The following is a 25442-nucleotide window of genomic DNA, read 5'->3' on the forward strand; positions in this document are numbered from 1 at the left end:
CATGCAGGGGTCAATGAAGTGGCGGCCTTCCTCCAGAATTTTCACACGAAGCTCCTCACGGACCTCAGGCTTGGACCGGTACCGCTGGTATCGCCCCACGTTGGGCGCCAACTGAGGTACTGGGTTTTTCAGAACCGGTACTGATCCGGTAACCCAGTGGTGCCAGGGTACACCCAAAGACCTCGGGTACTTTCCTGATTCAGACCACAGAAACTCAGAGTCTTCTAGGTGAAGTCAAAGATCGAATTTATTGGCTGCAACCAAGTAACAAGCGTCCTAGAAGTACAACAGCACGGTTTGTATGTTCTCAGGAGACTGTGTTTCAATGCAAAGTCAGGTTTCCTTATATACAGTTTTTTAAGCTTCAGGCAAACATTCTTGACATTTTGGTTGGTCATTCACATGTTTTCGCTACAAAGGAAAAAACAGTGTCATGATGAAACCTCATATTTCATGTCATCCAACCCATAATAAATTACCCGGCAAGGCCTAGTATTTTACATCAGATAAGTGTGGACCCCCAATAAAAACGGGCACCTCCCCCTCGTAAAGTAAGAAGAAGAAAAGAGCAGGTGCAGGTGTGAGCAAGATTAGGCAGGGTGTGTGAGCGATAATAAGGGTTTTATGGCCTGGTGTGCCTTGATGCTATCTGATTCGGCCACTGGGAGAGGGACTGACCAAACAGGTTTGGCCTGAGGCAATGGTTCCAGCTTGCCCAGGTCAGAGAAAAGTCAATCAAGGTGTACGTGTCCATGGAATCAAATCTGACTGTATTATAAGCCTATGTGAGGGCAACTTTTAAAACTGGCTGCCGTGTATAAAATGGGAGCCACGAGTGCAGGACGAAAATGGCGATTTCGAGGTGAAAACGCTGCTGGAATTGAGCGAAAATGCTCATGCTTAGTGTACTAGTCATTATCGGTCTTTTGATACTAAAATCGTACTGCTGTGGCAAAGTAAATTACATGGGTCCAGAATTTTTAGAACCACAAGCTGGGTGGGAACATCATAATACGCCTGGGGGTGAGGCCAGCGGTCTCGTCTCTGCGAGTTTGGCAGGCAGACTATGATAGAACTTGTAATACGGTGGACAGGATATCCATCGTGTTTGTAACAGAGTATCCCAACGGCCAAGATCGTAATCAGGCCCTTAGTCTGAGAAAAAAACATTTCACGTGGTGTAATCTTACGAACGTGATGCCTGGTGGTCATACTTATGCCAATACACCGCATTGTGTAAAATACATTTTGTGTAGAAATCGTTTCATAGAAGCATGGGAATAACACAAAATGAGCATGAGCGGCAAATAAAGCAAACCAAATATTCATTTTGAGTCAGATTTTTACCAGAGCAGAACATTTTTAGCACAAAATGCATCTTTATTTATTTATTTATTGTATTTATTCTTTACAGGAGACGTGCCATAGTGAGTGAGGCTACTGTACACGTTATCAACGTCCTCTTCCTGTCATGAAGGCTCTTCCCTCTTATTTCTTAAGCCCTTAATCTGTTTGGAGTTAGATTCTTAAAGGAAAGCATCACTTTGAATCTCAAAATCAAAATCAAGTTCAGTGCAGGCCGACGTGGGAATAATGGGCATTTTGGATGGGGCCTGGAATCATATACGTGTCCTCTTTTGCCTTGAGTGTTGTTTTCCAGATTTGTGGTCATAGTCTGGTGTTGTACTCTTTGGGACCTAGTCTGCTGCAGTCTGCTCCAATAAGCACATTACCTAAAAACATGGTTCCTGCTGTAAGAGAAGTACATGAACAGATAGAAGGAGGTACTGATATTTAGAAAGATGTCAGGATTCCCAGCACAAAAAAACCCATACCTTGATCCATTGCTAGAATTGGAGGCTGACCAAAATGTTAGCACTTGACCTCCTCTGTTTTTGTTATGTTGGAAGGAGAGAGGTTTATGAAATGTTTGAAGGCCCATTGTCAAAGATAGCTTCAACGCAGCCATCTCAGCACTGGTCTCATTGCCACTGACAGTGGCAACAGCATTGTCAAAACCATAGTGGGTTGAAGATATTTCAGAGTTCTATGTTTAGCTATATGCATCACTCTTATCTTCACCCATCCTCAAAAAAAACAAGCAGTTGTACACAATATACTGAGCAACAAGAGTTGTACACATGGGCCATTTCTTCAGAGCCCGGAGCCTCCCACATGCTAATATAGTCTTGGTAAAAGCCTTTCACACAGGAGGTCCTAACCCCTAGGAACTCCACCCACCTTGCATGTACTGCAAAGTCTGTGAACTATGTGCTACCAAGGAGAAGGGATTCAATTGACAAAGACATGTTGATGGAGGTTCAAAATGAGGGCTATTCGAGCATCTGATCTAAATGATAGTGCCTTTTGAAATTTTGACATTGAAAGTGAGCAAGAAGGTTCAAACTGTGAGCCCACTGCTGCTCTTGCTGCAGGCCAATTTGGAGAAAGCAGAAGGATGAAATATCAATACCAATGAAAAAGTAGCTGGTTTGTCTTAAGCCTTTACTAAAATACATGTCTAAAGCTGCAGAAATAGATTGTGCCCTCTGAACACTACATATGTGCCACTACACTGTATCTACTGTCCAACCAACTGCAATCTACTTTCATTCCTTTTTCATGAATTGATGTCTCCATTTAAAGATTTGAATCATCGAAAAATGAATTGAACTGTCAGTTGCAAGATTACAACTACAAGGTCAAAGAACAATAGAAATGCTGTCATCAACAATCTGTGAAGAGCACGATAGTGGTTCTTAGTACATAAGCATGCTGCAACTGCAGCAGCACCACCAGCTACTGGTAAACCAATCTTAATTCCAAGATGCACCTGCTACTAAAATCTAAAACATAAAAATCATCACTGGGTTGGTTTTTGGTAGCTCTAGAACCCAAATGAGGCACAAAGACACAGGACTCTCTGAAAAACAAATGTCAACAACCATGGATGAGCAAACAGAATTCAATGTGGATCGAGAGCCATTTATATATTGGCATGTGAAAAGGAGTGAAACTGCTTTGGTCAGAAGAACCAATCTCGCTCCTCAAAACAAAGAGACTGAAAATGATTGTAATTAATGCATATTTCATGCAAAATAAATTATCAGGCTCCAGCAGAAACAACAGTGAAAGAAGTGTGGGCAGAGGGCAGGGGTCAGATGGTGAGCTGGAGTGGATGGAGTTCATAGGTACCCAATTTAATGGAGTTCATGATTTCTATGGTGTCGTTGTCGTTGACGTGGGTCCAGGAGAGTAGGTGAGTGGTGAGTCTGTGGTGTCGGTGGTTGGCGAGGGGGGTCTAAGTACTGAGGCTGTCATGGATGTCAGCGATCTTGCAGTCTAACTGTGTGCGTTGTGGTCGATGCGTTCTTTGAAGGCGGTTCTCTTGTTGGTTCGGATGAGTTGGTGGTGTCTGCAGATGGCGTTCTTGAAGGCTGTGTTGTTGTCTGTTGTCTGTTGTCTGATCTTGGCGCCACTTCTTTTCGAGTCTTCGGCATGTTTGCTTGGATTCTTGGAGGTTGGTGGTGAACCAGAAGGCCTTTCTGTCGGTGTGTCTGTCAGAAGGTTTCTTGATCGGGGCAAGAATGTTGGCATAGTCATCGATCCATTGCCTGAGGTTGCGAGTTGCTCTGTCAGTGGTGTCGATAGGTGGGTTCCGGGAGAGGGTAGTGATCAGTTGGTCTTCGGTGACCTTGTTCCATCTGCGGTGGGGAATCTGTTGCGGGTGATGGTGTGTTGTGGGTTTCTTGAAGGAGAAGTGGATGCAGCGGTGGTCGGTCCAGTGGAGTTCGGTGGTGTGGCTGAAGGAGATGTGTTTGCTGGCAAAGAAAATGCGGAGTGTGTGGGTGTCATGACGAGCTGCTTGAGGTCGAGGTTGGCGAAGTTGTTGAGCAGAGTGGGAGAGTTGTTGTCGTTGGTGTTCTCGAGGTGGAAGTTCAAGTCCCCGAGGAGTATGTAGTCTGTGGATGTGCGAGTGTGCTTGCTGATGACGTAGGTGATGGAGTTGCTGAATTACTGTCAGGGGCCGGGAGGTCTTTAAACGAGGGTCCCTCTGAGGGCGGTGTTTGGGTTAGTGTGGTTCTTGAAGTGCAGGTGTTTTGGCGGTGCTGAGGGTGTCATCGGTGCTGGTCGTGATTCTGAGGGTATTCCTGTGGACGATGGCGATGCCTCCTCCTGGTCTGTTGGTGTAGTCCTTGTGGGTGATCTTGTAGCCGTCCGGGATGGCAATGTCGGGCGTAGATGGGCTTGCCTTAGGTATGTCCACACAGTGGCTGACATTAAGTAGGGGGGAGGAGAGGACAGCTGGGAGCCGGGGTGAAAACGGCATGAAAAACGGGGCTGGCCACGGGGGCAGCAGCAGCGGGAGTGCAGCGCGAGAGAGAGGACAGGGATGGGGCTGCAGGGGCAGAAGCCGCAGGGGAGAGAGAGAGGCGGGGGGAGTGAGAGTGAGAGAGAGAGAGCGGAGTAGAGGGAAAAGTGAAGAAAAAGTCAAAGATCAAAGTGAGAAAAGGAGCACTGTGGAGAGCGAATGGCAAAAGGGGCACAATGGTGGCAGACACGGAAGAGAGAGCACAGAGAGAGCGAAGCAGAAAAAATGAGGAGAGCGGCATAGGTCTCCCACTAGACACCATGGATGAGGCGCAGGCTGAAGCCTGAGGGTGGAGGAGGGCCTCGAACTCTTGACAGGGATCAGGAGTTTAGAGGAACGAGGGCTCTACTTACAGATGGAGCTATGGGAGGCAGAGCAGTTCACTGACCAGATCAGTGGTATTGGTCGTCCTACGGCGCAGCGGGCGCCATTAAGTAGGGAGGGGGGAGGAGAGGACAGCTGGTAGACGGGAGCGGGGGTGAAAAGGGCATGAAATAAGGTGGCAGGGCCGCAGGGGCAGAAGTGGCGGGAGTGCAGCACGAGAGAGAGGAGGGTGGTGGGGCTGCAGGGGCCGCAGCGGAGCGGGAGAGAGAGAGGGGGAGAGCAAGAGTGAGAGACAGAGAGCAGAGTGGAGGGAAAAGCGAAGAAAAAGTCAAAGATCAAAGCCAGAAAAGGAGCACTGTGGAGAGCGAACGGCAAAAGGGGCACAGAGGGGGCAGATACGGAAGAGAGAGCACAGAGAGAGCGAAGCAGAGAAAAGGAGGAGAGAGGCACAGGGTAGCCTAATAGGAAACCAGAGCTGTCCTACGAGACACCAGGGATGAGGCGCAGGCAGAAGCCTGCAGGTGGAGAAGAGCCTCGAACATCTGACAGGGGTAAGGAGTTCAGAGGAAGGAAGGGTCTACTTACAGGTGGAGCTACGGGAGGCAGAGCAGTTCACTGACCAGGTTTAAGTGCATGTAGATATTTCTTTAGATCAAGATCAGTGAGTCTGATGAAACGTTCTGAAACATTGATGGTTGATCGGTTTTTGCCAAAGACAGAGGGACATATTTAAGAGCCCTTAGCGCAATTCTAACACCATATTAGAGTCATTCTTTTTACGCTAATGTGGCGTTAGAAGGCCAAAAACACCACATCATATTTACAAAGTGGCGCAATGCTTGTCTTGCGCCACTTTGTAACCCTTTGTGGTACATTAGATAGATGTAGATGCGACATGCATAAAGTGTGCAAACTGGGCGTTCCCCTATTAGGGGGGGGGGCAAAAACTGGTCCAAAGAAATCTAAGAGATTTTGTTCCGTTATTTTTTTCGGCACTTAACTCCTGTTCACAGCAGGCATTTAAAAGGAGGTTTCCATTTGTTACAATGGGCCTCTGCCAAAATGTGACACGAGGACACAATTTTCTTAAAATTAGGTGAGAGCATAACTTGCCTAATTTGCTGTACTGTAACTATGCAAAATCACAACATAATTGTGTGGGATTGTGTGGAATTATGCAAGGAGCATTACCCTGTACTTAGCACTATTCTTTAGCACAAAATGCACCCTTGCATCCAAAAAGGACCAGATGATGCATTTTGCAATAAGAAATTAGTGAAAATGAACAACATCTGCCTGCAACCTCTCTTGCTCTCTAAACGTGTTGCTCATTTGGTAGGATTTATGTGCCAAATTACTCATGTTTACATGAAATGGTGTAATTCTCAAAATGTTCACAAATTTTGTGTTAAAAGAATAAGGTGACATTTCAAGAATTACTCTGATTAATCTGGGTTAATTAGAATTTCACCCAGTTCTGTCTTAGACTAGAAGCAAAATGGTAGATTTGGATTTTTGCATAAGTATTTACACATAATTGTACTTGATTTTGTGTAATTTTGCATGGCAAAGAAAATTACATGAATTTCACACACCTCTACTTATGACCTCACATATTACATCACTCATGACATACTTAATGGCATCATTGACGATTTCAAATTACATAATTGTTGGCATTATTGGTGGCATCAGTAAACACATCATCCAATGAAAGTGACAGTTTGCTATGTGGTTTTTTAACTCAAAGATATTCAGTAAGCTCCATCTAGGCCTAATTTTCTATCAGATTTGCAGAGTTTACGGGTGCATGCTTTTGCAACATGCTGGTCAAGATGCATGTATGTGAAATTAACTCACATTTTTTAAACAATACGATCTGTTTTTAAGTAGTCTTCTGGTGTAAGAAAGGGGATCAACAACTTATTAAACCTTAAATATTTACCTTAACAGAAGTCAACAGCTTCATGTTTCTACATTAGTCGATGATAAGACATGCAAAACCAGGCACAATCAATAACCCTCTAAAGATTATAAGGTGCCTTCCCCTTTCAGAGAAATGTTCTAGTGGTTTAATTCCATTCAGTCTGTACGGTTCCTGTTCGAAATTGGGTTTCTGGTTGGCAGCGGTATGCACCCTGTCCAAGTATTCAGGGTAAGTCAGAGACACACCAAAAATTAATCTGTCTTCACTCTCTGGTAGCTTGGCACAGGTCATACAGGCTTAACATAATTGACAATGTGTAAAGTATTTGTGCAACACCAAAAAAAAAGACTTCACACTATTTTAGAAAAAATAGATTATATTTTTATGAACAAAACAAGACCACGACATCAAAAATCCAATAAGTGCAATCAGAGATATGAATTTTCAAAGATGAAATGCAATTGTAGTGCTTAAATGCTTAAAGTGCTAAGCAGGGCAATCTGGTCGTGCTAGACCAGGGTAAATCAAAAACTTCAGGCCAACCGTGATGGTGTCTGAGTCAGGCAGAGGGACCAGCCTTGCCCTGCTGCAAAATTGCCTTGGCTCTTGGATGCATCAAAACCAAGATGTGGGGAGCTGAGCAAGTAATATGCCACTGTCCATACTTCAGATGTAGTCAATGTGTCAGTGGCGAGCCACACAAAGTCGGAGATGCATTGGAAGCTGGAGATGATGTGCTGCACAGTTGGTGATGCAGTGGCTGTGAACCCTGCAGCAGTGGTGATGCGTCACCCTTGATGGAGATGAACCAGTTCCAATTAGCGCAACGGTGTCTATGCACAGTTTCTCACAGTTGCAGCACTTTATACCCTCTTCCAAGGACCCAGAACTAGATTACCACCTCTTTGCAGGACAAGACATGCAGCAAGAAAAGTACAGGTGCTTTTGCAGGATGACAAGAAGTCTTTGATGTCCCTAAGACTTAGAACAGGGAGCAAGTCATCATACCTTTGGGGACACTCTGGTTTCAACTGAGATGGGTCCAGTCCTTCCTCAGCAGGGCACAGGATAGCAGGCAGCAGCTCAGCCTGTTGGAAACCTTGTAATGGGTCTGGTGGAGAGACCGCCAGCTTTGTGGTGCCTCCTCACAGTGAGTTTTGGGGGTCGGCTTGTCCAACTGCCAGGCTCATAATGAGGCCCATAGTTCTAATACCAACACAAATTAATTCAGATAAAGAAAGGGTGGAGTCAAAAGGTATGGGTGAGGACCACATCAACGATGTCAAGTCTAACAAGTATGGTAATAAAAATTTACTTTCCATTAAAAAACCTAGATATTCACTGAAAAAAGCATTTTAAGCTGATGTTATATTTAGGCATGGGTATAATATCTTACTTACATTATATAAGCCAGAGAAATTCACTGAAAAAAAACAAATATTAAACTGATCTTATAGTTAGGTGAAAATGCAAGTTCAAATGTTACATTTTCAATTTAAAAACACTGAGATTCACCAGTTATAAGTAGCTGAAGTAACTATAACTGACACCCTCATTATGCACAACTTATTAGCTCATGTATTACATCACTCAAGCCATGTTCTATGACATGTTTGATAACATCAATGAGATATCTGAAACACATTGATGGCAACATTGTAAAGGCCAGATGTAGGTACAAAAAAATTAGCGACTCGCAATTTGCGAGCATATGCGACTCGCAAATTGCGTGTCGCTAATAGGAATGCAGGTACAATGTCCGTGTACAAATTGCGACTCGCACCCGGAGTCGCAACGCAGATAGCGAGTCCGCTGTCTGCGAGGTCGCTGTTTGCGACCGCGCAAAAAACGAACTCGCAATTTGCAAGTGGGTGTCGCAAATTGCGAGTTCCATGTAAATTGATTGCAGGTGCTGCAGAACACTCCAGAAACCACTCCAGAACACTCTGGAAACACTTCCTGGCACATGATGATGACATCACAGCCAGGAAGTTTACTAATACACCTGGGAGGAGGGAGGACCACACCTATTTTAAACTGCTGAACAGCCAACAGGAGGAACAGCAGCTACAATGTCAGAAACACCAAGAAAGAGAAAACTTAAATTTTCTGAGAAGGAGCTGGAGGTGCTGACAGAAGAATGCTGTCAGCACTATGATGATCTCTTTGGAAAGGCAGCCCTCAATGTGCCAGACTCAACCAAAAAACAACTCTGGCTGGAAATTCAAGAAAAAGTGAACTCCCTGGGGGTCAGCCACAGGAGTGTGGATGAGATCAAAAAGAGGTGGTATGACCTCTGCTCCCGGACCAAGGAGAGGGTGGCAGAAAGGCTCCGGGAGATGAGAGGCACAGGAGGGGGACCATCATCCGTACCACCACCCACACCCCTGGAGGAAAGGGTGGAGGAGACCCTGGAGCAGGAGGCAGTGACAGGATTTGGAGATCTGGACACCTCTGAGCCCACTACATCAACCGGTGAGTACCATGTGATATGCCTGTACCCCCATCAATGCCATACCCCCACCCACCATGTACACAGGGGCATGCACAACCAAGATAGCTCCATTTCAGGGTAGCAAACACCAGAATGATGCATTATGGGCAATGTAGTCAAGTAGGCAGTAAATAGGCAAATGTTTATTAGGAAGTGTGCAACAGATAGTAGACACTGACAGTTTGTTCCCCATGTCCCACAGGTCTCCCACAAGACACCACCACAAGCCACAGCAGCCAGCCCCATGAGGAAAGCACAGGAGCTGCCACCACTCCCACCTGCACCACCAACACCATCCCCTTGATGTCAACACCTGCTGCAACAGTGGTTCCGGAGGCTGCACCAGCAATAGCCAGGAGTGCCACAGTAGAGCTCACAGGGCATACACCGCTGCGCAGGCGACGCAGGTTCAGGAGAGCAGGGCTGCAGGCTGAGTCCGGGCGTCCATCCACCACCATCACCGAGGCACAGCTGCTCCGTGGTCAGCGCCTGCAGAACAATATGTTAGGGAGAATTAGTGGGGTTCTGCACCGCTTTGTGAGGAGCAATGAGGCCAGCATGCAGCAGCTCCATTCCCAATTGGACGTCATTGGCACAAACACTGCGGACCTAGCCCTGTCCATGCGGGAACTGGTGGCAGGACTACTGTCACAGAGCGAGGGTGGGCGGCACAGGGACCGTCAGCTGCTCCAGAGGCTGGAAAGGATGGCCACATCAATTGGCAAACTGGCAGTCAACACCACTGGCCTGTCGAGAAGGACAGTTGGCCTCCAAGTTGAAATGGGCCACTTTGCAGGGGATGTGGCTAGAGGCCTGGGCCGGATCACACATGTGATCGATTTAATGGAGGCACGGCATGTGTCCAGGGGCACAGGGGACACCCCCCAGGACAGCGAAGAGGGCTCCACTGTGAGCAGTGTCTCTGCCAGTGACACTAGGGTGCTCCGGAGTGGGAGTACCAGGCAGAGCACTGCAGACCAACCTGGGACCAGCCAGGCTGGCAGAGGCCGCCGTAGGACATAGACTGAACCCTGTCCTTGATGTTGGGGCACATGACAGAAATGTGCTCCATGCATGGTTTGCTTTTTGATGTACATGAACAGTTAGGCATTGTAAATAGTTCAATTTCTGTACATATTAAATAGTTTTTTGTTCCACTTAACAAATGGAGTTTTTGGTCAATAGGTGAGTATGGTTGAATTTGACACGTACCTTCCAAAGTATTGGGTTGCGATGTGTTGCCGTCTCAGTCTGCCTTGATTTGCAATACTCCGATCCCCATGATGGCGATGTGGTTGCTCCTGCTCTTCATCCTCTGAATCTGGGTCTGCAGGGGTGAGAGGTAGCCCACGTCGGGTGGCAATATTGTGCAGGATGGCGCATGTGACAACAATTTTGAATGCTGTAATGGGGGTATACTGGAGGGCACCTCCACTGTGGTGGAGGCATCTGAACCTTGCTTTCAGCAATCCGAAGGTGCGTTCAATTATGTTCCTGGTCCTCTTATGTGCACTGTTGTATCGCCTCTCGGAATCATTGCTGGGTGTTAAGAACGGAGTCATGATCCATGGCCGTAGTGCATATGCACTGTCACCTGTTGGGCACAAACAGTACACTGTTAGAAAGTCCTGGTTGGTGTGCACAGTGACCTGTGTGTATGTCTACGAGGTGTATGCAGCTCTACCTAGGAGGTATCCATCTCCAAACTCCCCACGTTCCAGCCGTTGGTGTATCCCACTGTGCCTAAAAATGTAGGAGTCATGGGTACTGCCTGGAAATTTTGCGACAATGTCAGTGATGACATAATGGGCGTCACAAACAACCTGTATATTCAGTAAGTGGGTACACTTTCTGTTGCGGAACAGATATTCCAGGTTTGCAGGGGGGCATATTTGAGTATGTGTCCCATCTACACACCCTATGACATGGGGAAAGTTGGCAATCCGGTAAAAGTCCAGCTTGGTGCTGTTAATTTCTGCCTCATTCCTGGGTAGGTATATGAAGTGAGACGTGTGTGAGTATGGCATCTAGGAATGCCCTGAGGAACCTTGACAGTGCACTTTGAGATACCCCACCTGCCACAGCAATGACCCCCTAATAGCTCCCTGAGGCCAAGAGGTGCAGTGAGCATAGCACTTGCACATGCGTAGGGATGGCGCAGCCGTGTAGAGTCTGGCGTTCTAGCTGTGGTTTTAGTAATTCAATTAATTCTAGTATGGCTGCGCTGCTAAGGCGGTATTTGTCATAGATCTCTTCCTCAGTTTGCTGAAAAAGAGTCTGCCTTGTTCTGTAAATCTTCTCTTGTCTCTGGCTCCTCCTCCTCCTCTGCTGGGCTGCATGGACCCTCCTCCTCACTGCTATCAGGTATATCTCCGCCATCTTGGGTAAGCCAGATGCCTTCTGGGTCTCCTTTTATACTTTGGTAATGGTTACCACCTGCTCTGAGTTAGTGGTAAATGGGACATGCAAACTGGGCTTTTTGCGACTAGTCGCAATTTGCGAGTTGCAATTGCATATGGTTTGCGACTCGCAAATTGCGACTTCCAATTTGCGTGTCGCTAAATGGGGTTGCAATTTTGCAAGTCGCTAACGGCTCGCATCGCTTTTTGCGAGTCGGAAATGGGATTTTTGCATCCCATTTCCGATTTTGCACAGTCGCAAATAGCGATTCGGGCCATTTGCGACTCGCAAAACTTTGCTACATCTGGCCCTAAATGACTGAATGGAAATACACTGAGGGCCTCATTACGACATTAGCAGAGGAGATTTTTCTGTCCCAAAAGTGACGGATATCCTGTCTGCCATTTTAGAAGTTCAATAGGATATAATGGAACTTGTAATACGGCAGGCAGGATATCTGTCACATTTGAGACAGAGTAAAATCCCTCCGTAAAGGTCGTAATGAGGTCCTGAATGTAGCACAAAGCTAGTAATTTACTTAATAACAAGCTATTGGTGATTTGGTGTAAATCTATTCAGCCATTTTTGAGGAATTGCTGTTTAAAGATGAGCAGAGAATGAAGTGTTAACTCTTGGAAAAGGTATTTAGCTATCCAGCCAGTTGAGTAGTCCTGATGTACCAAAAACATTTTAAATAACCATTTTTTAATGGCTGTGGGATCCTTTACTCCCATTGAGTACTCTGGATCCAGAAAATAAAACACATTTTGGACAAGTGTTCAATGGTGCTAGAGATTTGTAACTTATAAGCAAAAACAATATTTTGCACCGGTGTGCAGGAGAAAATGTTGTTTTTTCATTGTTCCATCTGAACTGACGAGCATAAAGGCATTATATGCCTAGTTTTAGTATAAGAATCATACTTATTTTTTCTTTCCTCTTTGAAAGGCTTAAGGGCCTCATTTATGAGACCCGTGGCACAGGGCGAGGCAGCAAGTGTCTTGCTGCGCCTCCCTGCACCACCGGGAAGAGGCAGAACTTCTCTGTATCTACAAGATACAGCACAATTCTGTCCTCTCCCCCTGCGCTGGCACACAAATTGCTGCCTAGCACCAATGCAGGCAACCTTGCACCATTGTGCAAGGAGGTTTGCGTTGTGGGATGATTGTTTTGTGTAGGAAGAGACACCTTCCTGCACAAAAACAATCACAAGTGGTGTTTCCCTCTTTCTATGTGTGCAAAATGCAGCACACATAGAAAGAGGAAAAACGGGGAGAAATAAAGATATTTCTCCCCGTTGCGACATTCTTCAACCTACCGGTGGTGTAGGAATCTGACGCATTCCCAGACTTGCAAATCTGGGAATGTGTCAGATTCTTTCCGGTTTTATGGGTGTTGCATGGGAACACCCCAAGCAACACCCATGGATTACCCCTTTCACGCAGTGTTAAGCGTGAAAGGGGCCCATATTTACAAGGCAATTAAAAGCTTCGCAATTTGGCTTTGAGTGGCCTTTAAATTTGGGCTAGCACACTGCACCATCAGCGCGTCAAAAAACATGACACTCTGGTGGCACAGTATGCTGCTAGGGCTTCGTAAATGAGGCCCTAAGTATCTAAAAAGTAAGTAGATCACATCTGCAAGAATGATTTAAAAAAATAAATCATAACTCTATTTTGTTAAAGCAGTCCACATGGTATGATGTATTGTTCTGTAATTAACTTAATCCCAAGGTATAACAGTGTACTGAAAATAACATGCTTTAATTCTGTACTAACCTTTTTAAATTGATGCACTCTCAATCTCATTTCTCACGGGAGCTCACACTATTTCGGAACACAAATGCTCTAAAAGATTTTCAATCAGTAAAATATAATGGCATGAAAGAATGGCTTGATAGATATTTTACAAAATGCTAAGGCATGGACATTTATTTTCATTATGACATTTTTTTGTTTTAAATGTTTCTTTGTAGACCTATTTTACATGTTGAAAAACAAAGCATTTTGTCTTTATTAAGTTCATACTGACACCTCTACTTTTACTGTCTGATTTGGCAAACTAATGGCCAGGTATCAGGGTGTTCCACTAGATCTACAAAGAATAAAAGCCTAAAAGCAGTAAGAAGTAACTTTTAGTATGATGCTGCAAGTATTTAACTCATCCCTGTTAAATTGGGTACCTATCTTCTATCAGTCTGTCTTTATCCTCTTTCCCTTTAATGCATAGATTCCTAGCAACTGTGCATCTTGAATATTTTACTTCTTATTCCTATTACTATTACTATAAAATGAAGAGATTGAGCGACTTTAAGCAATTATGGAATCAAAGCCTGAGACATGCTGACCAGCATTTGTTTGCATTTATTTGAGTGTGAACAAGACCCAAAGGTGTTGGAACAAGTGTCTACATGATGTAAGAGCCAATAATGAAGCAATGGGACAGGATTGTCCACACACACGTAGACCCCTGCATTTTGGCTGCAATATGTTGTCCCTCGTTCACTGTGTAACCCCATTATAGCAGAAAGTCAGCAACTGAAATTGGATTGAAGTGCTATCAGCTTCAGTGCATGTATAATAATAAAATGCAAAACACTGTAATCCAAACCCAAGTAACCAGATATTTCCTAGTGTGGAAAATTCTCTACAGAAACAATGGTGCTGATTGGTACAAAGAATCTATTTAACCAGTCATAGAGTTTTGAATGGTAGCTGGTGCAACACTTCCGACCAGCAGAGAAATCTAATTGTAGGAGAGATGTGTCCATAACAGAAATTATTCTGGGATGGGATGCCCAACGCTGGATTTATTAAAGGAATCAATCAATCAGCCAATTGATCAATCGATCAGTAGATTTGTAAAGCATGTTTTGTCACCTGTGAGGGTATCCAGATGGTGATGTTGGTAGATGTTTTACAACTATTAACTCACATTCTCTGTAATATAGGGATTTTACTGAGGATCTATGTCATACATCATTGATTACTCTGAAACAATCAATTCTCTAATTTCTAAATATTATGTGCACATTGTGTGAATGATTGCAAATACCAATGGTGCCGAGATCTGCAATCATACCTTGAGAAAAAATGTAAATACATAGACAAGTTTTGTAAATCCTGTAAAATCCCAGAACTTCTTGTCTGGATTAAGATTTAAAATGAGTGACAAATTTCAGTTCTTTTCCCCTAGAAATAGCAGATGGAGGAAAGTGCCATTTTCAGATGAAGTATGATTATAGAGCTATTCAGTGAAATCAGATCTTGGTTTTCTCCAGTCAATCAATCAGGATTTATAAAGCGCAGTTAATGACCCGATAGGGGCTTGCAGGTCCCAGAGGCTTATTCAAACAGCCAGGTCTTGAAGGCCCTTCAGATTCCAAAAGTGACATGATTGTCTGGAGGTGTGTAGGGAGGCTGTTCCAGTTTTAAAACTCCACACGCACACATACACAGCCTTACACAAAATTAGCACCACATACAACCTCACAAACCTCCACAAACTTACCAGACACCTCCAGTCAGCTGGACTTCTACTTGAGCACATTCCCTCTTCCAAATATGCAAAATGAGCTCTGCCTCCTAACTTGCTCTCAAAGTCTGGAATGACTTGCCTCTGCACATCAAAGCCTCTTCTTCAATTCTTTAATTCTGCAAGAACTGTAGAGCTGGCTTTTTTTTCTAGCCCTGACCCTGGCCCAGCCCATACAGCTCCTGATTCAGCGCTAGGATACCCTCCTAGGTGAGTTGTGTGCTATACAAATACACATAACATATCATAAAATATGTTGACACAGTGGAAAGTGCTGGCATTGAGGCTAATTCTCACATATATCAACCCTTTATTGTAAGGCTAGACAAGCACTTTGAGTTTCCTTGAGTATACAAAAGTAACAGTCATGATTTGATTAATGTTCTTCAATATGACTATGGTAGCTTTTAGATATGCCAGTGGTCTCAATGATATATAATGAAAGTCTGCAATCCCCATATGTGATTCTCTTGCTCTAAGAGATAGAGCCTCATTATGAGTGTGGCGGTCCGAGGACCGGCCCACTACCTGTCACAGTCGGACCACTGCACTCCAGGCGGTCCGACCACTACATTACAACCCTGTTGGGCAGAACCGCCAGTGGACCACCATCCCCACCAGGATTGTGGTTCCTGATGGGCAGAGGGTGCTCTGAGTTGTACTCAGCCAGGGCGGACTCAGATTACAATTCAGCTTTCCCTCAGCCTTTTCATGTTGGGCACCCTGCCATGGAAAGGCTGGCAGAAAGCCAGTGCCAGGAGCCACAGCGGAATCCTATGGTGATGGCCCTCTAAAGGAGCCAAGGCCAATACTGTAGCAGCGTTCCTGCCTGTCAGCCCGGCAGATATAATTTTTTTATGTCTACATGGGAATATAATTTTGATAGAAAGGCATCTCCTGGTGTAAGATCTGATATAGTTGATGCCTTACTGTTAAAAACAGATAAGCTCATTAATGGGGTTTTCAAATTTGTCGGTGTTGTTAACTGATGTGCAAGAGCTCAATTTTTAAGGTGAGTTGATTCAGCACTTGAAAAATGTGTTTTCTTCAGACCCATTGATAGTCTATTTTGTACTGATAATTCACACAACTCATTGGAAGTGAATGCATAGAGGTTGTCATTTTAAGTGGCCTTTTAGGGCCTCATTATGAGACTGGTGGGACAACCGCTGGCCAGCCAGCCCCATGGAGAGGAGAGCTGGTGGTCTCCCCCCAGGCCGATTACAATGTTTCCACTGAGCTGACAGGCGGAAACCTGTGTATTTGGAGTTTTTCACCAGTCAGCCCAATGGAAACAGTGCAGCAGCATTGGCCTCGGCTCCTCATGGAGCCGAGGCCAATGCTGTCACACAGAGGGTGCACCTCTACCTGTATCATTCTGAGGGTGTTGGGCAGTGGGCCCCCTGTAGTGCCCAGAACTGGCTTTCCGCCAATATTTTCATGGCGGGGAACTTCACCAATGCAGCAGGATCCATACTCCTGACGGTAGCTGTGGTCCCCTGGGTTGTAATCTTGTCAGACCGGACAAACAGGACTATTTAGTGAAGAATCCATTTGTTTTCCTGACTCTGCCAAACATCATCATAATTCTTCCATAATCATGTGTTTTATGTAATAAATTACTTTCTCATAAACATGTTCCAATGTAGATGTATTTATTCTCATGAAGACTTTCGTTCATCCAAATAAATGCTGCTTTACCCATTCATGTTTATTCCATGCTTTGCAGTTTTACTGCAATTTCTAAACATATTACATCAGAATTTAACTTTTAATATATTAGCAATTAACCCATAAAAGCTGTCATGTAAAAAGTACTGATTTTTGTCCCCCTCTAGAGTAGCATGATGTGTTGAAAGATAATAAAAAGGCCAATAGTCTGAGGTTTAAAAATAAACACGCAAACAGTGCTTATTAATTACTATTCATGCAGACGTTTTTGTGGTAGTTTTGACAGTGATTGACATGGTCTAAATTTTTAAATGCCTGTAATTCAGGAAGGATGAGTCTTTAGAAAGAAAAAGAGCATTTTCGTAGTGTAGGTAAAAAGTAACCAGTAAAGATAAGCAGAACTTACAGCTTGGGAGCAGAGAGGCAAATGATTAGACACATTTTCAAAGGAGAGCTAAAACAGGATCTTACAAAATATAAAGAATGACAGAAAAAACTTTAGCTAATAAAACTGGCACTGCTGGGAATCGGAACACTACCAAATTGAGACAAAAAGAAACAGGAAATAATTTGGTTTCCACCCTTTTTGTAACTCAGAAAAGAGACGTGCCATCCTTACAACGCCAGTAGAAGGTTCATGTAGTATTCAAATATTTGGTAGGATAAGGTAAACACTGTTGGAGGAGACAAGGCTCAAATAATGAAGACTTGGATGAGGTATATGAACAAGGGCAGATTTAATATTCTCTTCTTTAACAGCCAAAGAAGTCGGAAATATCCAGCAGATTCTAGTCAATCTTATCTACTAAACTGTGGTGTGCATATGAAATGATGTGCACAAGGGCTTCATTGTTGTAAGCAGCAGGCTCCTCCTCCTAATTTAGTATTCTTTTCCTTTTTTCCCTCAGGTTGCTGCACTGGCTCAAATATTCATGGTCTGACTCAGCCACTAAACACCAACTAATGCTTCTGACCAGCAGACTCAGTCAAGTTGCTAGGCCAACATTTAAGAAGCATTTGCATTGCCCTTGCATTATGCAAGGTGATGCAAAGACACCACAAAGGACTGAGTAATATTTACAAAGCCATTCAAAAGGTGATTTTCACTGCCATTCGTGACTTTGTAAACAATTGTAATGCAGCTCAGCTGCTTGTGTTGCATTACATTACATTCCATGCTGGAAAGGGTTCCATGGGTGAAGTCTGGGCATTCCCACGTATCCACCCATGGAGTTTTATGCATTCCCAGATTTACTAAAGCTAGTAAACTGGGAAGGTGTCAAAATGCTATGACTTCCGCAGTGAGGCATGCAACTGGAAATGCTCAGTATCTTGGCAAATATAGAGTGTTTCTGCAATCTTCCTTTCCCACAACACAGCACAGCAACTTTGCTTGCTGCCCTACGTTGCGTGAAAGATTAGTAAATATGACCTTTGGTACATTTGGTTAAAGAATGTTCAGCTGAACGTTTCCCTAAAGTATGTGTAAGACTGCAGTAGTTCTCAGATTTTCATGTTGTTTTGCTGCTGACAACAGTTGTGATCTGAGACCTGTAGATTACGAGTTCAAATCCCGGACACTCCAGCTCAGTATTTCATCCTCATGTGTTGACAAGAAATAGAGCAAACAGAGTTAAATGACAGAGAGCAAACATATGATAATGAAAGATTAATCAAAGAGAGGTTTTGGGGTGGGGTTGGGGGGGTGGGGCGTTTTTGGTTTTGGGGAGGGGATGGGGGTTAGGGGATTTTAGGTTTTGGGGTGGGGTTGGGGGGGTGGGGCGTTTTTGGTTTTGGGGAGGGGGTGGGGGTTTTAGGTTTTGGGGTGGGGTTGGGGGGGTGGGGCGTTTTTGGTTTTGGGGAGGGGGTGGGGGCTTAGGGGGTTTTAGGTTTTGGGGTGGGGTTGGGAGGTGGGGTGAGTGATGTAGGGTGAATGGTGCCTATTAGTAATGGTTTTATCAGGAATGCCTTTACAACGAAATATCGTTGTTAAGGCATTCGTGGTAAAATCATTAGTAGTAAGAACGAGGTAGGTGTTCAGACCTCGTTGTTAAGGTTAGTAGTTGTTTTTAAGTCGGTGTTCCGTCGTATAATCATAGAAAGCCCTTTCTACTCAAAAAAATGAAGAAAAACTAGGCTCCCTAATGAAAGACACTTGGGGTGGCAAACTGCATCGCTCTGGACACAGATGTCAACCCTAATTCCAAATACCATGGTGTGATGTCTACAATGGCACCTTGGAACAGGAAGCCAAAACAAACAAAACAATAAAAGGATGGCACAATGCCTTCCATTCCACACTATGCAGAACCCAACCTCCTCTCTTTAGATTCATAGAATCATTATAAAAAGAGTAGGCCTGGGCAGAGTTCATGGAGTTCTGCAATGCAGATCTCCATGAAGAGACAAAAAAACTCTGCTGTGAACCATGGAGTTCCGCGAGCTGCAAAGTATGGCAAGTCATGCTGCTCGTGTTGATTTTTAGTGCTGGGAGTTTGTCCGGCACTGTGAACGTCAGCACCAACGGCACAATGCTCAGCACAAGGAGGACGCTGTTCCTTTTTGCTGCTCGAGTAGATTTTCTACTCGAGCAGCAGCTTTCTTAACGCGAGCTGCAGGTTTCGCAACATGAGCAGTATCGACCTGCCGCAACTGTCCGCATTGAGAAATCTACCAAGGAGGTGATTTTTCTTGCTCACTTTCACCAATTTAAGATTGGTGAGCCGAGAGAGAGGAAAAATTCCACTCTGCTTAGTTTTTCGGAACTCCGCACACTGGGCAAACCTCTGTAAACTCCACCGGCGGAGCAGAATTTATCGCCCACCCCTAAAGAAGAGCAAAGCTGCCAACAACTATGAATGGAGCAATCTGTTGGCCAAATTACATCTAAACTTAGCAAACAGACCAAAAGAATGTATGACATGCCACAATTTAAAGTCAACATTTTCATCAATAACAAAAGAGTAGATTACTTATGAATAATAGCCAAAAGCATGTTATAAAATAACTCGTAATCCACAAAACCGGGCACCAACACAACCATAAGGGGTACCCTTGCCTATTCATCACCCCCCTGGCTGTTGACACTGATCACTACATCTTCCTGGGAGATCTGAACTTCCACCTCGAAGACCCCAACAACACCAACTCCACTGCACTTATTCAAAACCTAAGCACCGCAAAGCTTCAATTAACTGGTCTCCTCCCAAATCCACCTCCCAGGACACACCCTGGACCCCATCTTCGCCACAAGCAGCATAACCAGGTTAACCCACACTACTAAACTAACTTGGACAGATCACAGCATAGTACACTTCACTATTGACCTATAAGACAACACTACCACCACACCTTTCCATGCCACAACTGGGGTAAAGTCACAGAGGCCACCTGGTCCACCTCCCTCCAAAACATCAGGCCTCCCCCGGCCGACACCCTTGAACACCAACTACGAAACCTCTTCAACTGGCTCACAGCTGCCGTAGAAACAGTAGGACCCCTAGAAGGAACTTCAAGCAACCAACCCACCAAGCCAGCCACCTTCTTCACCCCTGATCTGCGCACTCTTAAGCAGAAATGCAGGACCTTAGAGAGACTCTGGCACGTCAACAAGACCCTGCCAACCTCGTCTCTTTCAAATCCTTTTGACTGCAGCGACAGTCTAATGGAGGGACAGGAATTAGGATACATCGAGGAGCCCTCCCTTTACAAATGTTGGACATTAAGGGAGACTCCCCCTCCTAGTGACTAATGAGGCTTTTCCCTGACAGTTGCAGGGAGGTGCATAGAGGACCAGATAAGAACTAGCCTTATCTTGTTGCATGTATTATATCTAAACATGTCATTAAAAGTAAGGACTTTGGACAAATGTTCTGCCCTGAAGAAAGCCAGAGGACCGTAGGCCTGAGGATAAAACAATACAGACAGGTACCTCAGTAGGCCGAAACATGTTGGCAGTCATCTGATAAGGTGTGGTGATCTATCATAGATCCCGAGCACACTGTTGGCAGTCCCACAGGAACACAGGAGGGACTACCAAAGATTTTTTTTTAACCCTTCCCTGCTCCTTCCCGAATAAAGCAGTGCCTTTGGATAGATACAGAGGTAGTTTTAACTATTCTTTTCATTAATACTGGTACCCTATTTACAAAAAGAAATTTGATTCTGATATCCCTGTTACAAAAGGCTAGTTATTCTGTGGGCCTATGTTTGAGACCATAGAGTTAGTACTATCTTGATCCTGCTGGATGGACTTGCCTATGAAGAAGCATGCCACGACTGAGTGGGTGAGGCCTTTCCATCCATAAAAGGGAGATATCTTCCAGAAGATACTTGGTATATAACAAAGACTGAGAAGTGTCCCGCCTCACATTAGTGCATCCTCAAATCCTACCACGCCCAACTCAGAACAACCCAGAAACAAGCTCTCAACTCTTGTATCGAAGCCAGCACCAACTGCCCCAGAGAACTCTCCAACATCGTTAGAGAATTCACCTTCCCCACCACCACCATGAACACCATACACCCCTCCCAATTCCTTTGCAACAAGCTTTCTGACTACTTCCACCAGAAAATCACCTACACCTACACCAACTTTGAGACCAAGCTGCCTTTCCCTGGCTCCTCTCGCACCTCAACCAACACCACCACCCCCCAGATCACTGAATGGAAACTGATTTCCATGGAAGACACCTCCAAACACATGACCTCCATCCACTCCAGCACTCTGGAGCACCCTCTGACCCCTGCCCACACCACCTCTACAACCTGGGCCAAGAAGTAACAGCACCTATTCTCAGAGAGATCTTCAACGCCTCCATCACCTCTGCCACCTTTCCCGACGCCTGGAAACATGCCAAGATCAAACTCCAACAAAAGAAGCCACTAGCTGACTCCAGCAAACTCAAGAATTACCGCCCGATCTCACTGCTCCCGTTTCCAGCCAGGGTCCTTGAAAAAGCAATCAAGAACCAGCTCACCCACTACCTTGAACTCAACCACCTTCTTAACCCCTTCCAATCCGGTTTCCGAACAAACCACAGCAAGGAGACAGCACTCACAGCGGCTACAGCTGGCATTGGGAGCATCCTAGACCTTGGCGGCACAGCAGCCCTCATCCTTCTAGACCTCTCTGCAGCTTTCAACACCATCACCCACCACACCTTGTTCACCAGGCTACACACAGTTGCCCTCATCCTCCTAGACCTCTCAGCAGCTTTCAACACCGTCTCCCACCACACCCTGATCACCAGGCTACACACAGTTGCCATTGAAGACACAGCCCTCAACTTGTTCCCAGGCCCTTATCGCTAGCCACCTTGACTACGGCAACACGCTCTTCGTCAGGACCACCAGACAGCTCATAGGACACCTCCAGATCATTCAGAACACCGTCTCCAGAATTGTCCTCGACCTCCCCAAAAGAACCAGCATCACTTCCCACCTCAGGGCCCTCCACTGCCTCCCTGTACATCAACGATGCTTCCTCAAACTCCTCATGCACACATACCACACATACTGAGCACTCCACAACATCAGACCCGCCTACATCAACCAGAGTCTCATGTTCCACCAGCCCACGAGAGACCTTGGCTTGGCCTTCCTCGCCCACGTTCCCCAAATCCAGCCCAAGAGGCTCAGAGGACTCTCCTTCTCTCATCTTGCCCCCAAATCCTGGAATAACCTTCCCCTTGCCTTCGGACTGCCCCATCCCTGAAAGACTTCAAGCAGCAGCTCACGACCTGGCTTTTCAACCATCACCTCTGCCAGAGGGTCTGGCCATTAAAGCACCAAAAAGGCACCTGGAGACCCCTCGGGGTGTTAAGCCACATTCTAAAAGAACATCCTGATTGACTGATTGATTGATATAAACCAAAAGTGATTTCCTTAAAAAAATATAACAATAGCTCCCAATTCCTATCACACATGATCAGTGATAAAACCCTGTGAAGTAAATATGAAAACACACCCACAAAACACATAACATTCCCACATTATATATTTTCATTACATTGAACCATCATTAAATATGTAGCATAACATAACAAAACAGTAAAACAGAGTACACAAACTTAAATTACACTATTTTTGATACAACTAAATGTACAAATACCCACAAACACCACTATAGGTATACTCTAGTCCTTATTCCCTCAAATCCCATTAAAAAACCTTTATAAAGGTATGTGCTGTTTCAACCTTACAGAGATCTCAATGCCAGAAAGTAGTCTAACAATCACACAAAAAGGGTACAAAATAGAAAGTAGCAGTGACAAATAACTGGTGGCTCAATGAAACTAAAGCAAAGACTATTTCCACGTAGAAATGAAAGGGAAAAATAGAAAAATATTTAAAAAATGTATTTAAAAATGTTAAAAAAATTGAACATGCAAAACATGTCTAACCTTTTTTTAGATAATGTAAATAATTGTAAAGTCTAACTTAAATAATAGTATAAAAGATCTAGGACCTCATTACAAGGCTGGCAATCTTAAGACCGCCAGCCTCGCCAGGGCGGAAAGTCTGCCGCAGACAGGGTGGTCCGATTGCCCCATTATGACCCTGGCTGATCTGCCACGGTCATACCGCCAACAACGCCAGCCTTCAGCCAACCTGAAGCCTGGCGGTCCCGGCGGTTGTAATCCACCAGGGCAGGACTGCAAGCTGCTCTGCCCAAGTGATCACGAGTCACCATCCGCCAGTCTTTCCATGGCAGTATTCACCCCCATAGAAAGGCTGGTGGAATGGGGGTGTCGGGAGGCCCATGGGGGCCCCTGCACTGACCGTGCACTTGGCATGGGCAATGCAGGGGCCCCCATTCAGAACTCCATCTCGCATTTCACTGCCCCAATTACGAGCAGTGAAATGCACGACGGGTGCTGCTGCACCCAACGCACCTCAACATTGCCACCGGCTCGCTTATGAACCGACTTCAATTTTGTGGTGAGTTTTATGCATGGTGAGCACAAGAACGATGGATTAAAACAAGATCTACAACTGTGGGTGAGTGTTTGAAAAGTTTCAGCACTTCATTCATCATACTTTTGTGTTGCTAAAGTTGCCAAGTGGGAGGGGTATGCCGAGACGTGGGTCCATTGCTCACTGTGCTACTGGAGTCAAGCTAGCCTGGCTAATTAAGGGTGAGACCCTGAAACCGGTCCCAAGATGCTTGTTTCCAGTCCAGGGTGGACCTGGCCTGGCAGTTTGGGTTGGACTGTTCCCATGGGGAACAGTGCGAGAGAACATGGCTGATTACAGAGGCCCCCTAACTTTTTGCCCCCATTTTACACTTTGTGCTGGTGTTTTCCTGACTCTGACGGTGCCCTGGGTACTGCTAACCAGTCCCAGGGCCTGTGCTCTGTGTAAAATCAGTACGCAAATTAGGCTAATTATAATTGGCTAATTCAACCTACCTATAAGTCCCCAGTATATGGTAGGGCATGTAGGTTTAGGGACCCCAACATAGGTAGTGCACCCAAAGGTACACTGCTGAGGTGCCCAGTGTCATTTGAAAGGCAGGCCTGCCTTGCTGGCTGCTTTTAAATTAAAGTTATATGCACATTCAACTTAAACTACCTTATTTTTACATATAAGTCACCCCTAAGGTGTGCCCTATGTGCCCCTAGGGCTGGTGCCATGTAACTATAAGCAGGGACCTTATACAAATAGTTTTATAAGCCCTGGTAAGGCAAAACAGCCAAATTAGTTTTTCCCTCATTGTAGTGAATGGCCTCCATAGGCTAGAATGGGGAAACTTTATTTTAATTTTTAAAGTCCCCTTAAGTATCAGATACCAGAAGTTTGGTATCAAATTAATTGTTATAATAACTCCCACAACTTCCAGTTGTTTGATTTAATATAACTTGTTCAGGTAAAGAGTTTTAAACTTTACCTGAAAAGTTGCCAACTTCAGGCCTGAGTGTTTTTGTAGCTGCGCTCTGATTGGCCAGCCTCTGGCAGCCTGGCCAGGCTGCCTTGATGAGGTGTGAAGTGGCCTGGCTCCACACAAAGAGATTTGCCTGTGGGAGGATACCTCCCCTCAGCAGATGGTGAAGCAGGAAGGGGGACGGCTGCCAAACTGGTCTTCAAAGGCAGAGAAGGACATTTGGAGCAACCCAGCAACACCCTCACATCCTGCACACCCAGACAATTAGGTGCCCCCTTGATTAGATTAGGAGAGGGCAGGAGAGGGGTGTGTTTAGGAGTTTTTAGCCACACCAGTGGGTGGGCTCTGCCAGATGTAACCTCCAAAAATCACTTTCAGCCATGATGGATTTTTGAGGAATGTTGCTCCCTGGGATTGATTTTTGTCACTCTTCCCAGGAAGTGGTCATCACAGGGGGAAGGACCCTGTTTTTCACCCATGAGCAAGGATAAAATTGTCAGACCTGCACCCACACCTCAGTTCCCTACCAGATCCCTACCAGGAAGAACTACAGAAGAAGAAGGACTGCCCTGCTGGACTCCTGGCCTGCACCTGGACCCTGCACTCTGAAGGACTGCACCAGCTGCACACTTGGGCTTCACCACAAGAAGGACTTTGCGTGGCTTCAACTCTTTCAAGGAGGAACTCCCTGTTTGCTACGGGTGAAAAATTGATAACCAGAGTCCCCTGCACCAACTCCTGAAGAAACCAACCAGTGGCCAAAAAGGAGTTTGTGCCAGGTGCATTCTGGGAGTTGTAGTCAACCCCCCCAAGGAGCATCTCAGAGCTTCTGGAA

The sequence above is a fragment of the Pleurodeles waltl genome, chromosome 1_2 (genome assembly GCF_031143425.1).
Source record: "Pleurodeles waltl isolate 20211129_DDA chromosome 1_2, aPleWal1.hap1.20221129, whole genome shotgun sequence".
In the NCBI taxonomy this organism is placed as follows: Eukaryota; Metazoa; Chordata; class Amphibia; order Caudata; family Salamandridae; genus Pleurodeles; species Pleurodeles waltl.